This window comes from Mustela nigripes, chromosome 4 (genome assembly GCF_022355385.1).
Source record: "Mustela nigripes isolate SB6536 chromosome 4, MUSNIG.SB6536, whole genome shotgun sequence".
NCBI classification, from domain to species: Eukaryota; Metazoa; Chordata; class Mammalia; order Carnivora; family Mustelidae; genus Mustela; species Mustela nigripes.
Window position 1 is genome coordinate 175,467,907 of NC_081560.1, and position 19,040 is coordinate 175,486,946.

Here is a 19,040-nt window from a genome sequence, read left to right on the forward strand (position 1 = left end):
AGTTTTCTCAAGGCAGAAGGGCCCTTCCCGATCAGCCTGCCCAAAGCCTCCCTCCCTACTTCACAGATGAGAAAACAGTGTCTGAGGAGTTGGAATCAGACAACCAGTTGATGGCAGAAGGGGAATGAGATCCTAGCTTCCAACCCCTTCCTTAAGATAATCTGAGGAATAATGAACAGAACTTGAGTCAGGGGGAAAAAGAGAAAAAAAGTGTCCGGACTCCCAGTCAAGTGTTTGTCCTACGTACTACATGATGCTGCTTTCTGGTGGAACATTCTGATCTGTGTTCACTTGATTTTAAGACCATAAATTCCATATAGAACCCAAACAACCAGAAAGTCACCTAATCACTCATGGTTTTACGATGCTAACCGAGAAAATGCGTAGACAAGGTTATATAGGAGTAGGATTTGGAAAAAAAAAAAAAAAAAAAAAAAAACTTTTGGATCCATTGGAAGATGTTGCATCACCTTTCCAGGAGTCTGGAGCCCTTCAGGCTGGACGGCCACTTGCTTTGTGTGTCGCTCCTGGCTGACATGGCCCTCTCTGGGGCACACGTTTCTGTCCATGATGTAAGGGGTCATCTATGTGTGCTGTAGGCCAGTGTCTAGCTCCAAATTTCCACATAAAATCCTCCTTCAGTGGTATCTTCATTTTATTATTTGAACATTTTACAGCACATATGGAAATGGAACCAACCGAAGACATCAACGCAGCAGAATAAACCTATCTTCTCATTTTCATGGTGCAGGAAAAATAACTCTTCACTGGAAAATGAGGAAAACCAGCTGTTTAGCCTTGGCCTTGCTAAACTTAGGTGAGTCATGGAAGCGTGTGCATCTCAGTCTTCTCGTCTGTAAAATGGGAATATTGATTCCTTTTCTATCCACGGAGCTGGGGCAGATGGCAAGGAAGATCTGACTCCCTTACATAAGTGAGAACAGGGAAAGAAGGCGCTTCAAGTGCTTGGGAGACATAGAGCAGTAGCATCACTTGGTGGGAGGAGGTACTGCAGATGAGAGAGCTGGCTGCAAATATAAGATTACATTGCTAATGACCTTCAGATGCTGACCTATATAAATAAGCCTGTTTCACTTCTTTGGGAGGGGAGAGGAGAAAGGGACAGGGCGGGACTCATTAGCTTCTTGGCAATGCTTTTTTTTTTTTTTTTTTTTTTTTTGCAGCAGTTTCAAGGAAAAATCTTTAGGAGGAGGCAAGCCAGCTGCTTTTCTGTAGAGGGAGAGAGAGGCAGGAGGGAGTGCCCCTTCTCTCGTTCCTATCCTTGTCTGTTCTCTGGGTTGCAAGGTGCATCTGTCCCCTACCGGCACGTCGGCAACTCCCCTCCACAATGTCCATAAACTTTCCAGTCATTTCCTCTGTGGCTTTTTCCCTTTTGAAGCCCGGGTGCCGCACAGTTTGGGGAGAGTTGTTACCTCAAGAAGGGCTGGAGTACCTGCGCGGCCCTGGTTTGCAGCATGCTGGACAGATGGCTTTTTTCCCTGGCAAGATAAGACTATATTAAGTATGATTTTATGAATAGCCTGTCTCCCAGCCGTGGTCCCCCTGGGGGCCTCCCGTGATTGGTCAGTTGTGTGATTACAATGGGCACTAATTATACCCAGAAGCGAAGGAATAGCAGGCGTAACTTACAAAGCCCTTGGTGATAAGGGTCTGGGTAAACACAATGAGATAAAAAACGACTTCATCCTTCCGAAAGGACAAAGGCAATACTTCTTGGGGGAAAAAAAAAGGACAGTATAGGAAAATAGTTAAGCAGAGAACAGAAATAAAACAGAAATGCTTCCAGCTGCTGCTTCTTCTTCTTCTTCTTCTTCTTCTTCTTCTTCTTCTTAGGGGAACACAGGCAAATTTCGGTTAACCCTGTGAGAACCACAGAAAAGCCAGCAGAGCACAGTCCTTGACTTGTGCTGGGGACGCTCGGATTTCATGGTGACGCCTCCGGGAAGGGGATTCTCAAGCGTGGAAGCCAACCGTGTACATGTAAGATCCAAAGGTATACATTGGAGCCAAGAAACAGCTGCACCCTACACTGTACAAATGCTCTTTCAGGGCCTCCCTTTTTCTTCCAAATGGCTCAGCAGCAGCTGTGCCCCAGACGAGCCTGTGACTCTTCCCCTGAAGACTGGTCAACCGAGTGTTGAGCAGAGTCAGGACGGCTGTATAGTCTCATGTGTGAGAGGCAGCTCATGCACACAGAGGCAAGGAAGGCCACACGAAGCCCAGAAGGTGCTCCCTGGAAAGAGGATGATGGGGAGCAGGAGAAAGACGCACAAGAAAAGAAGAGTCACCTTTTTGCTGAGGATGGCTGACTCTGGTGCCTGGACTTGGGCCGTATTTCCTGCCCTTGCTCCTGCTGCAACACCCTCCCCCTACATAGCTTCATGGCTCCCACTTGCTTCTGTCAGGTCTCTCTCAAAGACACTTTCCTCGGTCAAGCCATTCCCACAACCAGCCCCCAGGTCTCATGCCATCCCCTCGGAGATTTCTCTAGGAAGTATTTACTATTGTGAGACACCTTCTATCTATCCACCTGTTGGTTTATTGCCTGTCTTCTCTCACTAAATGAAGCTTTATGAGTGAGGGGACCTGGCTCCATTCATGCCGCAAGCCCAGAGCTCAGCATAACCTGATTGGGTTTGGGGATAGCTGGTAAAATATTGTGTGTGTGTGTGTGTGTGTGTGTGTGTAAGAGACTAGCATTTGAATTGGTAGGATGAGTAAAGAGAATAGCACTCCCCAACGGGAGTGGGTAACCCCCAAGCCGGTTAGGGCCTAGATAGAACAAAAAGGCAAAGGAATCGTCGATGGGCTGTGTCTGCTTGAATGGAGGCGTCCATCTTCTCCTGCCCTCAGACATCGGCACTCTTGGTTCTCCAGCTTTGGGGCTCAGACAATGCTCACACTATCGGCCGCGATAGTCAGGCCTTCAGATTCACACTGAATTATACTACTAGCTTTTCGGTTTTCAAGCCTGCAGACAGCAGACTATGGGGCTTCTTGGTGTCCACAGCCACATGAGTCCATTCCTCCCATAAAGCTCCTTATCTACAAGATATCTCTCTTATTGGCTCTGTGGCTCTAGAGAGCCCTGACTAGTACAGTGAGATTGTCACATGCGCAACCCCATTGAAGCCTTGGTTTTACTCATGAGAGCACAGGTGCCATGACATTAAACCATCCAAGATCCAAGACGGTGGGTGGGGAGCTAGATTTAGACCAGGCAGTTTGCTCCTGAGTTCAGTTTGCTCTGAACCACAAGGCTCCCGAACCTTCTTTCTGAGTTCTTGACTGAAAGCATGATTTCTAACTTCCAGCTCCTCACCAGCTACCAAACCCCAGCTGAGACCATGAAGGATGCAGGGTCCCTTTCTTCACCCACATTCCCCATGGTCTGTGCCTTGATAAAGACGCATCGCCATCATCAGAGAAACATGGACTTGACCCTTCCTAATTCTGTTACTGAATTGCACTTGGGGGTGGGTGGGCCATCAACCGACACAGAGAGTGTTACACAAGAGAGCTGTATGACCTGCAGTTTTACTTTCTGTGGTTTTAGTCACTTTCAGTCAACAGGCAGGCGATGGGAACAGGTGATCGTCCTCTGACACATGGTCAGAAGGTCAGTCGTAGCTTAACATTCATCACGGGGCCTCTGTCATTCACCTCACTTCATGGCATCACGTAGGCATTTTTTCACCTCCCCTCATCACAAGGGGGAAGCTGGCTACACCACAATAAGGTATTTTGAGAGAGAGAGAAATCATATTCAGATAACTTTTATTACAGTATCTTGTAATTATTCTATTTTTTATTAGTTATGGTTGTGACTCGCTTACTGTACCTAATTTATAAGTGGAACTTTATCATAGGCACGCACATATAGGACAGAACATTGTCTACATACGGTTCACTACTATCTGTGGTGTCAGGTACCCACTGAGGGTCTTGGAAGGTCTCTCCTGCATGTAAGGAGGGATGAGGGGCATTGCCCTAGATAGAAGTGACCAGTGACCGCCCCATGGGGGTACATGAGAGAAGATTCATACGTCTAATATCTAAGCAACAAATACACATATACCTTATACGTACCATGAATCGAGTAACTTGCACTCTTTCCTGCTTCACAGCGACTCCTGGGAACTTGGAGACAAATGTTTGGTCCTTCCTCTAGCACGTGCAGAGAGCTCCCCAGTCCCAAACTGGTGAATTCGCCTCCCTCTCTATCTGGGTGCAAGATAACTCTTCTAGTCTTGGCTTCCTTTTCCTTTTCTTAACTGTTTTTAACGGTTCTTACCCTATTATGTGTCCATGGGTGTGGGATATGTGTTATGTCTGTATACATAGACATAACACATATGTAGGTTTCTTCAGCTTAGGACACAAATACAGTCATAGCTCTTTGGATTTTCCAGTCCGCAGCCTAAGCACCATCTTCCCTCTGTTAGCAGAATGCCCACCCTCCCACCCACTTCGGAACCCCTGAGACTTTTTTTTTAATTTATCCATTTTTAGGGAGGGGGGAGGGGCAGAGGGCAAGAGTCTTTCATGTAGACTCCCCCTGAGCAAAGAAACCAATGTAGGACTCTATCCCACAACCCATGAGATCATGACCTGAGCAGAAAGCAAGAGTTGGATGTTTAACCGACTGAGCCACCCAGGCGCCCCTTGAATCAACCCTGAGTCTTTAAACGAAGAAGTGAAACTTTCAGTCCTGCCTCCAGTTTCTGGATTAACAGAGAGGATCAGAGAGCTGAGTGGTTTGCTGGGTTGTTGATGTAGCCATGGTCCCGTGATGCCCCTGCTGGTGCTTTGCAGCCCACTTCCGTGTTTGAAATCCTTGCCATGGTCTTCGGCACTCCATCATGGACCTCACATTTTTCTTTCAATTCACTATCATGTAAGCCATTTATCCTCAGAACATGACATAAGCAGGGTCCCAGGGTGCCAGGCGCACAGCACACCATTCTAGGCCAACTGCCTGCTCCCCAACAAAACTCCTGAACTCTTGGGATGCATTTCTGGCCATCAGTCCAGGCTAACTCTCCCTCTTCTGCTCTCCATGGTTCTTCTAGGGAGCCCATGTCTTTTTTCTTGCTAGGGAACCTTAGCCAGAGCCATCCTATCAGATTTCTAGAACTTTTAATCTCAGAAAGCAGTGTTTGGGGTTCTAATTTCATCCCTCCCAGTAGGTTCTGAGCTCTTAATGCAAATGAGTCCACACCCTCCCCAGAGGTGTCTCCAAGGTCAGTGTCCAGCTCCCCCACTCTGTTTCGTTTATCTCTGCTCTGCTCTAAGCTTTATTATTTCCTCTCTTCTGCTTGCTTTGGATTTAGTTTTCTCTTTTCCTAGTTTCTGAAGGTGAACGGTTCTATCATTGATTTGAAATCTTTCTTCTTTTTATACATAAGTATTTACAACTGCAAATTTCTCCCTGAGCATTGCGTTTGCTGCCTTTCATGAATTTCAGTATGTCGTACTTAAATTTTCATTCATCTCTGAGTATTTTCTAATTCCCAATTCCCAGAAGTTGTTATTTCTTTGTTGACCCATTGGCTATTTAAGAGTGTATTATTTAATTCCCACATATTTGTGGATTTTCCAGATTTCCCTCTGGTATTGATTTCCAATTCTGTTCATTGTGGCTGAGGAAAGTATGACTTCAAGCTTCTTAAACTTTCTGACACTTGTTCTGTGGTTTAACGTAGAGCCTGTGCTGGAGAACACTCCACGTGCACTTGAGAAGCACGGTATTCTACTCTTGTTGGATGGCGAATTCTACAGCTGCCTGTTTAGTCTACAGTTTACGGTGTTGTTTGCGTTCTATTTCCTTACTGTCCTTCTATCTAATTTCTCTATTACTTAAATCAAGCTATTGAAGTACCCAACTATTATTGTGGAACTATTCTCCCTTTGATTGTGCCAGTTTTTGCTTCATACAGTTTGGGGAATTCTGCTGTCACGTGTGTATATGTTTATAGCTGTTGTATCCATCATTTTCATGGTTTCCTTTAGCTTTCTGTCCATGGCTTCCTTTCTTTCTTGGAGCATATCCAAAATCGTTGCTAGGAAGTCTTGGTCTAGTATGCCCACCATCTAGGTAGTTTCAGGAACAGTTTCTGTTGCTTACTTTCCTGCTCTGCATGGGCCATACCCTTTTGTGTCTTTGCATACTTCACCGTTTTGTTGTTGTTGATCTTGTTCTTGTTCTCGTGGAAAACTGGACACTAAATATTGATGTAGCATCTGCGGAAATTCATCCTTCCTTGGGTGTATCGATGCTGGGTATTCTAGCTGTTGACTTGTTGAATGATTTCACTAAACTAACTTCATAAAGCCTGGACTCCTTGTCATTTGTGGCCCCTTAAGTCTCTGTTTCATTTGTCTGGTTACCAGGTAGATATTGGACTGTGGTTTCTTTAAATGTCTGGAACAATGACAACCACAACACTCCCAGTCTTTGCAGATGGGCTTTGTGTGCGTACCAAGACGTGTCCTCAATACTCAGCTGAGCAGTTGACAACTTCTCTTGATCCTTTACTTCATTCTTGTGCAGCCTCTGAATGCCAGGCAGAAGGGAGGGTTTAGGGACTGCTCAGTGTTTTCCTGAGTAGGCAAACAGTCCTGGGCATGCAGTGGCCTTCATGATTCCCAAGAAAATGTCAGAGCTTTTCAGAACCCTTATTTTCCAAAGCATCTCATTCCCCAGCCTTTCCTTCCAAATTGTTTGGTTAGTCTATTATTTGGACCAACTGTTATCCACTGCCCAGGCAGCAGGAACTAGTACCCTGGCCTTTAAGTGTTTTTGACAAGTGGCGCATGGACAGCCATCCCAGCACTGGGTCAGTTCTGAGTCAGGCAAGGTAAAGGCGAGCTCTTTGAACTGCTCCAGGGAGCCACCAGACAGGTCAAAACAACCAAACACAATTCCCTGAGAAAAAGATCTATTTTTCTCCCTCAAGTTACCAGTGCCTATATAGGGATTGTGGAACATTGTCTTCAAGACCACTGCTGAGCTAGAGAGTGGGGACTAGGACCAGGATAAGTTAAAAATGCCACAAAGGTCTTTTACTGAGATTAAGTTGTTAGGTTTGTTTTTGTCTTTGTGGGGGTTGGGATTTTTTTTTTTTTTTCAAAATCTTTACTAAGTGTCCCCCTTTCTGCTGTATACTTTTGTTTAGTTTCCAGAATTCCAAAAGGGTTGATTCTGAGTTTTTTGCCAAGTACTCATAGCTTTCATGGAAGAATGAGCTACTCGAGTTCCCTACTCTGCCATTTTCACTGATGTCAGTCTTGTAAGTGTCTTGTAATTCCCACACTGGGCTAGGTAATGGGGATGCAGAAAGGATTAAAACATGGCTTCTGACCTCAGGGAGTTTACAGTCTGGTAGGGGACAAGATTGTGCTGCATGAAGTAAAGGTACAAAATGACAGTTGCTCAAGGTCAAGACTCCTACTCCCAAGTGAGGTCACGGAGGACAGAATTCTTTAAAAAGCCAAGGGCGATTGGGCCAAGTCCTTTTTACGAGTAGTTTCCTAGACATCTCCTGACCCTTCCCTTAAGCTTCTGGGGTCACACTCAGAAGTGGTAGCCATTGCTCTGTTACTTCAGGTATTTGTTTCTAACTCCACAGTAGACAAGGGCAATCCTCTCCTAGGCAGCTCAGAACTGACCTTTTGGAAGCTTCTCTCTTTAAATTAAATATGTGCATCTGGGACTTGGAGAGCATTGATTAGGTCGAGGCTGAATTGACCTTGTTTGGAAATAGGTGGCCATCAGATTGATAGAGTAAACATGTTAGAGGCTCTAGTTAATTTGGAACAGCTGTAGGCCATGACAGCAGCCAAAGAACAATCTCTTAATTATTTGGTTGAGCTCTGCTGTTTGCCAGGCAACACTTTGTCAGCCCCAAAAGCAACTATTTCATTAAAAAAATAAATATTTTGGGCATCTGGGTGGCTTAGTCAGTTAAGCCTCTGAGTCTCGATTTTGGCTCAGGTCAGGATCTTGCAGACTTGGGATTGAGCCCTGCATGAGGCTCTGCATTCATTGTAGTCTGCTCCAGAGTCTCTCTCCCTCCCCTTCTGCCCCTCCTCTTGCTCTCTAAACAAACAACAAACAAACAAATACAATCTTTTAAAATAAATAAATACTTTATACAATTTTATGTACTAGAGAGTTGGTAGAGACAAAATACAGAATAAGTCAAGGTCCTTGGTACTAAGGAGATCACAATCCTTAAGATGAACAGAAACTCTTGGCAAAATAATCTGGGTCTACAGGACAAAAATGCACCATGAAGAGTGCTAGTCAATTATTTGACGCATCCTTCCTTCTTCAGCTTTCTTTTCCACTTTTTGCTTTCCTTCCTTCTTGTACCTTCCTTCCTTCCACAGATACAGGATGCGCCCAGCATTGCCTACTTGTTAAGAATGAACACTAATAAAAACAGACTTAGTCTCTGCCTTCATGGAATCTACAGTCTGGTAGTTGGGTCAAAGTAAAAAGACAATCACAAATAACTAATTACCATTGAATCCATGTAACAACAGAGGCTCATGACCATTATAATCTCATTGCATTATAATTGCATCCCCAAAGAAAGAATATCTAATGTGGGAAGACGAGGCGAAAATAAAGACTGATTCAGGAGAAGTAAAGGAATTTTTCAAGAAGAAGGACTAAGAGATGTGCAAAGGCCCTGAGGCAGGAGGAAATCTGAGAATGGGGACTGGAAAGCAGGGCAGTGTGTGGTGCATGAAGTGGGAGGAGAGGCAACTGCACCAAATGAGATCGCAGAAGGGACAGCGTAGGGACATGTCATCCAGGGTCTTGTGGGACTGAATTGGACCATATCCTAAAAAACTGTCATAATCATAAAGCCACTGGGGGATGTGTGTCCACACTTACACTCTAAGGCTCAAATGTATCCTCAGAACGTTACTTTCCCCCTGTAATGAACGTCAGTGTGACCTTGCACCCTCACCACAGAGCAATATAAAACTCATACTTGACATTGCTCATGTCTCAGTCACTTCCCATTTAAAACAATCTAAGACGAACTCTCTGGGATAAACATTTGGTCTTTTCAGAATGTGATCTCAACTGATTCTGGATTTTTCTTCAGCCCCTTCTTCAGCCCTCTTCCCTGGGACAGCCTACGTGTTCCCAGTTGTTTGTTTGTGGAAGGGATCTTCTCTTCCATCCTGGCCTTGTGGGAGAGGCATGTCTGTGGGCATCTCCTTCTTGAGCTGGGTCTTCACCAAGCTCTCCAGAGATGTGTCCCATGGCATGGTCCTTGGTGGCTGGTACCTGTCAGGGGAGGATGAGCCTCTCATTTCTCTACAACCCAGGATGATTCCCCACCAACACACTCACACTAGGTAGCTTCCTTCTCCACCCTCCCCTGGGTTGTGTGCCCATGTGGTAAGCGCACCACATCAGAATTAGTAGTGGCCCCGGACAAATGTCCATGCATTCTCACCCAGTAGCTGGGATACTTCACTTTGAGACACCCTATTCTTTCCCCCATGCCAGGCTCACCATTTGGTCCTCCTATGTTGTGCCCTTCAGTCTCAGGCAAGCGGAGACAACTGGTCACCTTCCACCCATTCCTCCCCAGGGCTGATGGCTGGAAGTCAGGAAATCTAGGTGAAGAGGACAGAGAAGAACCCACCTTGACCAGATAAGGGAGCACAGTGAACCAACCCCTAGGTAGCCACCGGCTTTCCCATGGTATTCATCCCACCTCAGTGGAAATACAAAACAATCTCCTGGCTTCTGTATTTGCCAAGAAAGAAGGTATTCACTGCAGAAACGGATTTGATAAAGCACATAAAGAGAACACATGCTTTAAAGTGTAAGGATTAAGTAGCTAAGTCTTATGCTGAAGTCAGAAGGGAAACAAGAATCTTAGGTCACGTATCTTAAGTTTACACAAACACCATCTAATTCTTATTTATTTGGTTAACACTTTGGAGCAGGAAAAAAAAAGTCAAATGTTATAGTTTCAGCATCAAAAACATATGTAAAGCAGCTCTTACTCTCCTGCGCGGTTGATGGAAATGCCCCTCTGGAAGGGGCGTGGAAGAATGCCTTTGTGTAGCTGAGTTTTTATGTTCTTGACTCACCAGATCAAGGACAGATGTGAATGTATTTTTCGGCTTCATAACCAACAGGGAGTATTGCAACTTAAAGCAGCTGGGGAGAGAGCTCTGTGTAATATACAACGTTCTTCCTGAAAACTAACATATTTTAATGGAAAAACTGGGAGGTATTGGGGGTGAATACTTTGATTCACTGGGAGAAATCTAGTGGGGGAGCATGGGGCACATCCTGGAGCTTCTTCTGGGGTTATGGGAAGTCGCTTTTGCTCCGTCAGGGAAGAAGCCCCTCTTCGAAAGAATGCCCAGCTGTCTTTTCTGTTTGAGGCCCCCCCGGCCGCAGTGTCCTTCGGCAGTAGGGGCTAGGGAGAGGTTTGCTTGCTAGGTGCCAAATCCCATGCTAAGTTCTTTACACGTGTTCTCTCATTTGATTTCCAAAATAATCTCTTGGATTGCAGGTCATCAGGCCTTTGTCGTAAAATGCTTGGGGACTGATGTGTTTCAAAATGAGGTCTTTCCCCCTAGGAGTTTGTCAAGGAAACAATGGGGGTGTCGACCAGCCCATCACACACCCCCCAGTAGGTCTGCGGTAGCACCCCTTAATCAAACACAGTTGTATTTTCCCATTTGATGGGACAAATAAAAGTTATAAGTTGTTTCACATGAATTCTGGTCAGACCTCACCACTTAATGGGTTTTAGTGCCAAACATTTGGGAAGAAAAGGAAAGGCTTTGTGTTTTCTGAGCTTTTTGGCTTTTAGAATGACAGGAAGGAAATTTGGACTGTCCTAAGATGCCCACGTAACAGAGAAGGAGGCTGAAGTCAAACACGCTCGTTCTCTGTATCTCATTCTCTTCTAGTTTTAAACTCACTTCTCAATTAACCCCATATCTTTTGGGTCAGTGCTCAGTCTTTTTAGAATTTGTTTTCAGCTGGTTCTGGCTTTGCAGTCACTTCCCAGGTGGGCCTCTTTCTTGGGCCAATGGCTGGCTGCTGTAGCTGATTCTCAGGCATCTCTGCTGGGCTCCGCAGCCGCATGGGGGACTTGGCATGTACTCTCTCTTTATCTAAACGTAGCTCTCTTTTCTTGTCTCCTCAAGAAGGAACATTTGGGCAAATAAGAAACAAAAATGTGGCTCATTTCTACAAAAATGAGATATCCATGGACTCCCCTACCATGGCTTGAGAGCTGTTATTTGAGTCTCTAGAACATTCCATGTCTCTTGAAGAGTAAATACTTCCAGGGAAGCTTGGACGGACCTCTGTCCATCCACACACAAGGGCCTTAGCTCAGCATGTAATAACCATATACCCAAAGGTGGTTCTAGGGAGAAAGAAATCGAAGGTGCTGGGGGTAAGGGAGGTACTCCCCTGATGGCTAGGTGGTGCATATGGGTATACATAGCAATGAAGTCTTCGCCAGAGAAGCCCAGGCTGGCTTGACCAGCAGAGAGCCAGTGGTGAGATGGAAGTGGGTTCTCCCACCTGTGCGAGTGAGGGTGGGTGTCTCTCTGAGCAGGGTCCAAGCCAGTCTCTTTTTGAAGCCAGAAGCATCCTTGATGATTTCTGCCCTCTTCCTCCTCCCTACTTCTGGCCAAGGGAAAACAAGGGGTCTAGAGCCAGAGAGGCCAAAGCCATGAGGAAATGTGTATGTGATGGGCTGGGGGTGGTGGCCCTCCCCATCCCTGCCAGCAACACCATCCCACCGGCTGATGGACGACCAGTGGCTCCCATGTCAATCACGAGTACAGGTGTTCAGAGCCACCAAACTGACTTCTCCTCCTCAGAAAGATGATGAATGTCTTTCTAGAAGGTGAAAGGGCCTCATAATTCAGAGAGCCAGCTGTCAAGAATTGGGGATGCAACAGAAGACTTGGTCCCACTAAGGCAGAAAGAAAAGTTCTACCCTAGTGCAGTTCAGCGGTGTGCTTGGACCCCCTGCCAACACAACGAACGTTCTCACTTTCAAAGAACAGGTGGGAGTCAGACATGCTCCTAAAAAAGATATACAGAAAGAAATCCTCCCCAAGAACTTTAAAAGTCACTTTTCTTCTCTCCATTTCTGAAAGGACTTGGCCCACGTTCTTGCCCAGGGGAGAAATGGCTCCCAAGAGCTGAGGCAGTGGGAGAGAGAAGGACTCCTTAGACCCTGGGCCCAAGTGTCTTCATCTATGAAGACACTTACTAGAAATACTACTGGGAGAAGTTCATGTAGGGAAAATGCCAGAAGTGTGCAGGTGCTCGGTAAATTAGTTAACTATTTTATTAGCAGTAGTATTGCTATCGTGATGGTGGTGATGGGGACGGTGGTGATGATGATGATGAAGGTGTTGATGGGGGATGGTGATGATGGTGATGATGGTGATGATGGTGATGATGGTGATGGTAAAAGTGATGGGGATGGGGATGGTGGGAATGGTCATGGTGAAGCTGGTGGGGATGTGGGTTGAAGTCCCCCCTCCTGGCCACGGGTACAGCCCCAACACTGAAAGTGTTATGACCCCTCTTTCCATCTCAGTCCTGCCCAAACTGGGCTCCTCTTGACAATGAACATCTCTGGGATGGGCTGGTTGAAAGGAGCAATGATGTCCCCCCAGCACTCCCCAGGGTTGGCTTCTCTCTCATCCACTTCAGACCCTCTGGGCTTCCAGCTTCCTTGGCTAAGGAACAGCACCGGAGGAGACAATAGTTGCAATCTTCCTCAATAGTTTCTGGGGGTCCTTTCCCACTGAGATTCCCCATGCTGGAAGAGGGAGGGCAACCAACTACTCCAGTGGGCTCTCTGGGCAGTTAGACTATGGCCCTTGCCAGTTCCTGACACCCCAAGATGCCCATTTGCTACCCCAGATCCTTAAGCATGCTGGGGTCCAGAGCCCAGGTCCTCACTTGGACCCCAGGTAATGGTTACCTCTGATACCTCTCACCACAGGCCTGGGAGGAAGGGCCTGTGATGCTCATTCTACAGATGTCTCCTGGCCTTGCTTCCTACACGGAGGTTCAGATCAACTGCCAGGAAGGCTGCTGTTTGCCAGACTCTGCACAAGGCCTAAAACAGGAGCAAAGGGATAAGGACCAATTTGGGAAAAGAGCCCAGGGGAAAAGAGCTGGAAATCCAGCTGCTAGGCAGCCTGTTTTCCAGGACTGAGGGCTGCACCAATGCGGGAGGGGTGGGGTAGGAGTACCCCCAGGGGTTCACACCCAGACATGTCCCTTTGGGTTTGTTCCAGAGGAAGATCTTGCTGCTCTTGCTGGGAACTCCCATGAATGTGCTCAGGAAGAATATAAATGAGAACTTTCTATAAAAGATGGGTTTCCACTGTTACCCTTTAACCAGACCCTATAGCTCCACTCCTATAGGTGGTTATAAACCTGACCAAAAGGACAGGAGAATTTCAGGAATCTTTATCTGAAAGTGGCCATCAAATTCCAGCCCCTGGCAAGCAGCAAAAAAATTCACTTCCACTCCAGTGATTTCTGCAGCTGCCACTTTCCTCTTCCTTTTGTCTGGGATGTCCTTTTCTCAGCCTTCTCTATCTGGGAAACTCCCAGCCCTTCTCCAAGACCCAGCTCACATGTCACCTCCTCTGAGACGTCACCCTGGACTCTCCCAGGAACATGGTGAGTGCCTCCTTTGAGAATGCAGATACTTTTTGGAAATGTGTGCTGGGTTGTTAGTATACTTATCCATCATCCTCAGTAGCAGCACAGTGCTTGGAATACAGTAGGTGCTCAATAAATGCAGATGGGACAAATATATTCATGAATAGAAGCCCATTTAACTTAATTTATGCTGGAAGTTGAAGCTAAGTCAGATGTTAGGTCTTTGCAGCAGCCTGTTACGGCTCATCTCATCTGCAGATTATTGATAGTGGCCTTAGAACAAGAAACAGCCACTGCCAGCGCCTCCCCTTGCTCCAGAGGCCTGGATGGAGGTTAGGATATTTGGTTCTGGTAGCCTTGTCTTTACTTCCCTCTTGTGGCCAAAAATTACTGCTGCATCTGAAAAAGCCAGAGCTCTCACTGAAGCCAGAGAGGGAGGTATTTTTGCCTGTCGGAGGAGGTTTTCTTAGGGTCCCCTGACTTACTCTGATCTGGTTCCATATTTCCTAGATGTATCTGTGACACTTCTTCAGTGCCTTGAAAATACATTAAAATGATGGTAGATAGATAACCAGCAGAGCCTGATTGGCCTCAAACTAAGCATCTAAGAGACTCCAAGTATCTATTAGCTTTGGCTTAAAAGTGTTTGGGTACTTGGCTATGAAAAAGAAGGATACGACAAAGTGTGTGGTTAGATTTCTCCCCACAAACACTTCACAGTCTATTTGTAACGCCTTGGCCAGAAGTTCAGGATGACGCCGCATGACACTGTATACTAATAGAGAATCATAAAAATGTCTGTCAACCAACAGCCTAGCTTTGGAATCCAGCAGGGTTGGAAGTCCATCCCGGTCCTACAACTTACCGCCTAGGTGACTTTGAACAAGTTACTTTGTCACTCTGGACCTTCCTTCATCTGCAAAATGGACTCACTAAGAGAGTTCCTCCTTCATGGAGTCATGATGATTTAATGAGATGTGTGTGTCCAAACCTTAGCATGGTGCCCAGCCCAGAGCAATTCCCATAAATGCTAGAAATTATTGTTATAAGTATGATTTTTAATTGTCTAGTGCAGATAGAGAACAGAATGGGATGTAATAAAGAATAGGGCAAATACATCCCTAATCATGGCCTTCCTAAAGGCAGGTCTCAGGTGTTTTTATTCTTAGAGCTCATCACAATATGATAGTGTATCACAGGCAAGATGACCCACAGGGCTGCCTTGTTTAAGGCTGCATGGAAGAAGCAGGCTACCACCTGGCTCTAGCCAGAGTCAGCTTGATTGAATTTCTCCCTGCTTCACCCATGGCAGACATCACTAATCAATCACTTTCCCTCCCACACCCATGGCAGGCATCACTAATCAATCACTTCTCCCTCCAAAACCAGTGGCAGATGTCATTCCTAGGACATGGCAGACATCACTAATCAGTCATGGTCCTCTTTCACATAGAGCAAGCGTATAATCTTGGATTTCTCAGTATAGGGCTCCAGGCAATTACAATAATTAATCAGAATGGGGAAATGGCATACAATCTAATTTACCTTTTTGTGTCTTGACACCTGGGTGGTTAAAGATGTATAGAGGAATGGGTCGGACATCTTAGCCAGAGGGAGTGAAGTAAGGTGATATATGAGTGAGAAGGCAGATGTGCCAGGAAAAGAAAGTTAGTTAGAAAGGGGCTGCTTTGTGGAGCCCCTTAGCCCATAAAGTGGGCAAGGGGACGGTCGTTGGGCAGGTGAATATGTGATAGCCGTAGTTTCAGGGCAAGATCTCACTGGTGACTCAGCTAGTGCCAGGTGACTAAAAAGGGGTCTGAGCCCTGAGGAGGTGTGCAGAGGGCTGGAACTCAGGACAAGGTGCAGAGAGAGATAAAAGCCAGGGATGCTAGGAAGGAAGCTCTGGTGGGCTTGGTGAGTCCAGCCACATCAGGAATAAAGGAAGTGGTGCCAGCAAATCTGTTTTCCTGGCCTTGAGCTCCGGAGGCCAGGAGAATAATGACACCTCCAGCAGGAAGGGGGGCTGGGACACCGAGGAGAGGATGTGCTTTGTTTCAGGCACTGGAGGTGCCTTTGGGACATCCAGTGGCAATTTCCTGTGGGCAGCTGGAAATGGGAGATTGGAACCAGAGCTAGAGCTGCAAATATTAGAGAGGAAGAGAGGAAAAGGTTAATGCTTTACAGAGCCAGCCTCTCTTTTACTCAAAGCAGTTTGGGTAGGAAAAGAGAGCGTGCATTCAGGAAAAAGATGAACTGGGTGAAGGTCATGGCTTAATTAAGAGGCATTCTCTGCAATCCGGTTATTCCAAAAGATACTGCATATCTGGGTCAAGTGTCCTTTTCACAATATCACCTAAAATGAGTAGGAAAAAAATGTGTTTTTGGTAATAGGGAACAGTAAGTCTCATGCACAGGACCCCTAATGTCCCTATCGCTAAGAAAGAAAGTGTGTATTTAACTGAAATACCCAAGCAGTCAGAAGAGAGGTCAGAGGGACAATTCCTTTATTAGGAAACTCCATTTCCTAATGTGTAATAAAGTCACTTGGTCTCAAAGGTCAAACAGACCTGGATTTGAACCTCAGCTCCAGCACTTCCTAGCTGTGTGACCTTGGACAAGGCACTTAACCTCTCTCAACCTTGGTTCCCTCATCCATAAAATGGAGCTAATAGAGTACTTCGTTCACAAAGCTGTGGTGGTAATCAAATAAAATGATGTACATAAAGGTTTAGTTCAGTACTTGATCAGTAATAAGAATAGAATGGATGAGAGCTATCCTTTTATCTTATCATCTAACCTTTTTTAGGAACAGACTTTAAACAACCAGTGCATCTTTTCATGGATGATATGAGCCTGGGAAGTCCTCTGATGGTGGCAGAGAAACCCTACACTGATACACACCAGCAGAGCACATTTATTTCTTTTGTTTAAGTCCATCACATTATCCAATAAAAGACAAAGTGGGGGAGGTTTCCAGAATTCTCCAGGACATAACCAGCTTACTCGTCATCTTCTCTGGTCTTGTGCCTCAGATAGGTGTGGAGGGCTCTGAGGTCTGCAATCCTGTGTCCTTCCCCCTTCCTGCCAATGTTTCCTGAGGCATTGCATAGACTGGCACTACAGTCCCCATGGTCCATAGGTGAGGACATCTAACCAACCTAAAGAAGATGTCCTTGAGCCAAGGACAGTGAGCAGAAATGGGTTCCCTATTTGGTCACAGGCCTGTCCTTGAGGCCACTTTGGAAAAGTCCTACCACTGATGGCCAGCAATAGACTAAAACTCTGGAAGGTTCTGGAAGGTTCTGGAAGGTTCTGATTTATAGGTTGGAGTTAAGGGCAAAAATGCAATTTTTTGTAGGAGGATTAAACTCAGAGTATACTGACAATATCTAACATTTGCTGAGCAATTACTAAAGGCCAGGAACTGTTCTACATATGTACCAACTCGCTCTATCCTCACCACAACCTTTGAGGGGACTATCATCTCCATTTTACAGATAGATCACAGAGGCCCGGGGATGTTAGCAAACTAACAGCTACTAAGATAAACTAAGTGGCAGAAGAAAGCTTTGAACCCGGGAAGTCTGACTGCAGAGCCTAGACCGTAACCACCATACTCCAGCTATGTCCCAGGACTGCAGTCCACACCTGAGGGAGGGGAGGGCAACCATGTAAAGTTGAGGAGAGGCTGTGTGGCAAAGGCAACCCTCATAAGTGTTGTTTCCCCAGGCCTGAGCCCACCTCGGGAGAACATCCTGCCTGGTACCAGACACCCAGATAAAGAACTTTTTTGTCAGATGTTCCCAGGAATGAGTCACTGTCAGGAAGCTGCTGGATTCTTCTAAGGGCCCCTGTTCTTTGATCTTCTTGTTCTTTTCCTGGGGATAAATAGGACACTGAGAGAATTTCTTTAATTCCTATATTTACTCATATGTTCTTCTCATCCCCAAACAGTATTTAATAGGAAAGGTAAAAAGTTCCCTGTTACACCATCCTCCTCCCAACTAGTGGAGGAACTTGGGAGATGGCCCAGGGACCTAGCTGAATGGCTCTTCTTGTTGTACGCGTAACTGAGGACTTGACCTCTCTTCCCACCTCTATGTCTGCTTTTGTGAAGCTGTAGAGAAAGGGGGGGGCAAGAGTGGAGCAGCAGAAAGGGGGTGAGGTTCTTCTGCTCCCAGCTTCAGAAGGAGCAAAGGGACACCCAAGGAGATGGACTCGTATGATTTCTCTTGCAGCCACTGGCATTAAGCTATTGTGGTGGATCCCAGAGTCTTAGGACGAACCTCCAGTAGAAATGGTAGAGGTCAGAAGCATGCCAGTGTGTGTCACATTATAGGGCCCTTGGAGAGTAAGTCCCCAGCAACTTCATGCTGTCCTATCCTTGGGTCCACCCAAAGTCCAAGTTGGATACTAGAAGGCTATGGAATGAAAGACTGAAGTCTACTCATTCATGATTCACTCTTTTATCACTCTCTTCACTGAGCACTCACTCTGCGCCAGGGGTCTTGCTGCAAGGGTGGTGGTGTGAAGCCACACAGTCTCCGAGAAGCCTGCAGTCTGGAGGAGAGCAGATCTCAGGCACCAGCTGAAACAGCCCCAAGTCTCCGGAAGCTCAGCGCCACATGGGACACTTCCCCTCTGGCATGACCGGAAGACACAGTGGTAAGGTGACCACAGTTAAGGCCTGGGGAGGAGGCAGGTGGGCAGGAGGAACCACATGGTCTCCCAGCTAAACAAGCTGAGCATGATGCTTTGGGCAGATGTGTTTGGTGGGACTTGCCTGGGCCAAAGGTACAAACCCATCCTTTCCTCCATCTCGTTCCCATCATCCAACCTATTCAAACAGCACCGGTTCCAGAAAGAGAGGGAACATGGGGCACAAGAGTGTTTCTGCTCGAAGGGCCAGCAGAATGCCACAGAGGTTAGAGACGGAGAGGGGAGACAGACCTACTTCAATGTACATCCAGTTTTGCCTCCTGAGCAAACATCATTTTTCTGAGCTCCAGGTTCCCTTACTGCAAAGAATTGATAAGGAGACCTCCCTCACAGGACCGTCGTGACAATGACATACATGGACGACGCCAGCAGGGCCCTCGGCACAGCGCTCAGTGCACTGTAGCCCATTCCACCTGCTCTACAGTGTGTGTCTGCTCAGCAGTGCTGTGACAGTCAAATGAGACAACAGTAGGAAAGGGTTTTGTGAATCAATTGCGGTGTGGATTGAGACAATTATGAACCAAGGGCGTTCCTGGCTTCTGTCCCATGTCTGGGGTGAACACTACCTGGTACTCAGAATTTCCTTCCCTTCTCTGAT